Source organism: Zingiber officinale, chromosome 7B, assembly GCF_018446385.1.
Source record: "Zingiber officinale cultivar Zhangliang chromosome 7B, Zo_v1.1, whole genome shotgun sequence".
NCBI classification, from domain to species: Eukaryota; Viridiplantae; Streptophyta; class Magnoliopsida; order Zingiberales; family Zingiberaceae; genus Zingiber; species Zingiber officinale.
Window position 1 is genome coordinate 39374527 of NC_055999.1, and position 4092 is coordinate 39378618.

The window sequence follows — 4092 nt, forward strand, 5'->3', positions numbered from 1 at the left end:
AATAGTGAAAAGATGACGATGTATTTTTCAAAAACAGTTTTGGAGGGAAAAAACGAAAGGCGTAAGGTTTTATTTTAAAAACGAACGATATATAATTTTTCTTTAAAAAGACCCCCTCTTTGTCTGATTGGTGGTTGCACCAAATCAGAGCGGTACCTGCTCTGATACCACTTGTAGGACCGTTAGATTCGATAGAGGAGGGGTGAATATCGATTCGAAAAAGACGAGTAAAAACACGCAGCGGAAAAGTAAATGAACACAGTTGTTTTTTACTTCGTTCGGAGCCTGTGACGACTCCTACTCGAAGGCCCGTGGTCCTTGACCACTTTCGTTGGGCAATCACTATCAATTCTAATATTACAGAGTTAAGTACAAGAATTGACAGATAAGGAAAATACCGACAATAGAATTAGAACAAAACCAGCACTGAGTCGGAGAGCTTTTCGTGGCGTCGCAAGAGCACAGAGCAGCAGATCTTTTGATTCTAAGTTAATATAAAGCTCCACCCTTGCCCCTTCTTTTATATGAAGCTCAGGGCACCCCCGATCCCTTCCAGGCGCCCTGGTGGGACGTGGCAGGTCCAACCAGTGAGCTCCACGTGGCGACGTGCAATCGGGATAAAACTTGCCTCCCGGGTGCCCGGATCCCTTCCGGGCGCCCGGACCCCTCTTCTCCAGAAAGTCCTTCTCCTATAAGAAAAGGTTAGTTCGAAGCAAAATGTACCCTGCAGCAAAGATTGTTAGCACAGTTTTATAGATAAGCAAAGTATGACTTAGATTCCGTCTTTCCGAGACCGGAATCTAGTCACGATCTCGACTTAGATATCCGAAATGGATCTAAGCCAGATCGACGCCTAATGTTCCCTTCCCGGGAACGCGTCCTCGCAGTCACTCCCCTCCAGTGACTTACCTTACTTACTCCGGTCAGCCCTTCGACCCGTCTGGACTTCTCGCCAGCTATCCGGTCAGCCCGTCGACCTAGCTGGACTTCTCGCCAAGCGTCCGGTCAGCCCGTCGACCCGCTTGGACTTCTCGCCAGCTATCCGGTCAGCCCGTCGACCTAGCTGGACTTCTCGCCAAGCGTCCGGTCAGCCCGTCGACCCGCTTGGACTTCTTGCCAGCTATCCGGTCAGCCCGTTGACCTAGCTGGACTTTTCCTGCACACTTGATCAAAGTGTCAGACAACAACACAACTAACTTAACCTATTTGTCATTCATCAAAACCTGGGTTAGACCGTTAGTGCTACCCGCACCAACACTTCTTGCCTTTGGGAACTTCCCAGAGAAATGGAACTGAGTTCTTGTGATCTTCTATTATTCTTCTCCTCAATTCTAAACATGTCGTTCTTCAGAAGTTCTTCATGATTTTTTCCACTTCTCAACCCAACATCATCACACTTTTCATTGGATCTTGACTGTGTAGGAGGGGGATCTTCTTTAAACCATTTTGAAACAATACTATCAAGCTTTGCCCCCAAATGTTTGAACTCCTCACTCTGTGACTTGTGAATTTCAACATTTTTAGGTGGTTGAATTTCATTTTGTTTGACAGGCTCTCTTACATTTATGGCTTTCACTTCTTGAATATCTGAGGAAAATTCCATCCAACTTTTGTTCGACCATTCATGGAGGTTCAATGTCACTTGATCAATTAACGAATAAGCTTCATCTACACTTTTGTCCATAAAAGAACCTCCAGTTGATGAATCCAATAAGGTCTTGTCTGAGAAAGAAATTCCCCCATAGAATATGTGCAAAATCAACCATTTTTCAAAACCATGATGAGGGCAGTGTCTTTGAAGACTCTTGAATCTATCCCATGCTTCAAATAATGATTCTCCATATGCCTGAGAAAAATTTGTTATGCAATCCCTCATATACACCGTTCTACTTGGAGGGAAAAAATGATTCAGAAATTGCTTCTCCAATTGTTCCCAACTTGTAATGCTTTGAGGACAGAGAGAATATAGCCTAGTCCTTTATCCTTGATACTGAAAGGAAATGTCATCAATCGAACGACATTTGTTGATACTCCTTCACATTTCACCAAATCACAAATCTCTAAAAATGTTTCAAGATGCAGATAAGGACTTTCTGATACTTCTCCTCCAAATTTGTGACCTTGTATCATGAAAATTATCTCTGGGTCTAGTTGGAAACTTTCTGCTTCAATTTGAGGTTGTACAATGGGAGATAAAAATCTTACAGAAAAGGGTGTAGAAAAATTTCTCATGGGCCTGCTTGACATGTTAGTGCTCATGGATATTCAAGAAGAAAAAGAAAATTATCAAGAATCAAAAACAAGAAATAAAATGCAATATGAAAAGCAAGAAAGCAAATGCAAAATTTAAATTGCAAGAAAGAAAGTGCATAATGAAAACAAGAAAGAAAAGATAAAAGAAAAAAGAAAGATGTCTAGAATAATTCATATGCTAAAAATTGCAAGATATGTTTACAAAAGAAAAGAAGAAAGAAACAAGATCAAAAGAGAAAACAGAGAAAAGTTAGATTAGAGTACTAGAAATCAAGAATGCAAAGTTAGAATTAGAATTAGAATTCCAACAAAAAGAGTTGTCAAGAACGTTATTCAAGAAAGGAAAAACTTACGAAAACAGAATTCTAACAATTAGTTATAACTATGCAAATCAAAAGAAAAAAAAGAAAAATTATGTTTAGTCTAACTCAATTGATAATTCCTAATGTTATAGCGCAGTCCCCGGCAACGGCGCCAAAAACTTGTTCGCTCTCCGCAAGTGTACGGAAATGTCGCAAGTAATATAAAAGATTATCGTATCCACAGGGACTGGAATAAGCACTAGAAATGTCTCAATGCGAATTAGCCAAACAACTATCCAATCGTTTCAAAAGCAAAGTAAGGTAAACAAATCTAATCTTAAAGATCAACTAACAAGAGTTTAGTGTTTTGGGGTATGATAAAGGGAGATTCTAGGAGTTTCGGTTTCTTTGTATGATTTCTCGAATGTAAATGGTTCACCAATTCTTATCCCTCAATTGCCAAACATGTAGAAAGTTGCCGGTTCTCTCTTGCAATAGACAGCCGGCTAAGGACTGAGAAATGTATCTAAATAGGATTAATTAGACATGAACCTATGTTGTCCTTACACAGAAGTGCACCTATTACTATGCCTTCCTCGGATATCAACGTAGAAGCCCACGACTTATCAATCTATCAAGATACAAGAAACTAATCACAAAATCCATCCTACTCTCTTGAATATTCCTATTTCCTCTTCAAGATTGTCTCTCAAACGTCCTTACACGGGCTTGCACCTGTCACGTGGATCCCTCGGATGATCGAGTGAGAGTTTATCTTTACAAAGTCCATAAGAAATTCAAACAATTAATCAAGAATGAGAATTAAGCACAAATCATCTTTAATCGTTCAAGATCTAATTGATACAAGCAAGATAATGTCATTGAAACAAGAGAATGGCAAATCCATAAGAGATTACATCAATCCATCATACAAATACTCCCTTCGTCCTAGAATACAAGATCTACTCCATGAATCGAGGAAGAAAACTCGAAGAAATAGAGAATATAAGCATTCCTTAAATCCCCAATCCAAGAAACCAAGAAAAGGGGGGAAAGAGAAAACTTATCTACGAAGAAGCTTCGTCTTCGGATCCAATCCTCGCTCCGGAGCCGGAATCGCCAAGAACTTCCCTTGAATCGCCCAGAAATCCTCCCAAGAATGGGAGGAAACCACCAAATCTTGCCTTCTCCCAAAGGGGGAGAGATCCCCTTTCAATTCATGAAGGAGGGTTTAAATAGAGGAGGGAATCGGGCGCCACACGGCCCCGTGACACGGCCGTGTGAGATTCACACGCCATGTCCGGTTCCTTCTCTGCCAAAGCTGCACGGTTGCACACGCCACAGCCTGCTTAGTCTCTGGAAATGCTACACGGTCGTGTGGTGCACCACAGCCTGCTTAGTCTCTAGAAATGCTACTGCAGTGTGGTGCACACGCCACAACCTTAGTCTCTGGAAACCTCACACGGCCGTGTAGATCCACACGGCCATGTAAGGCTTCTGCTCTGGTTGGCTTCAAATCTTGACACGGCCGTCTGAA

At 41.5% G+C, this 4092-nt stretch overlaps 1 non-coding gene across 1 annotated transcript; it reads left to right on the top strand.

The window, feature by feature from the left end:
- The first annotated feature begins 1772 nt into the window (after window positions 1-1772).
- Window positions 1773-1878, top strand: LOC122007438. The gene has a single exon (XR_006118935.1). It is a non-coding gene; the product is annotated as a small nucleolar RNA R71 (small nucleolar RNA).
- Window positions 1879-4092: the final 2214 nt, after the last annotated feature.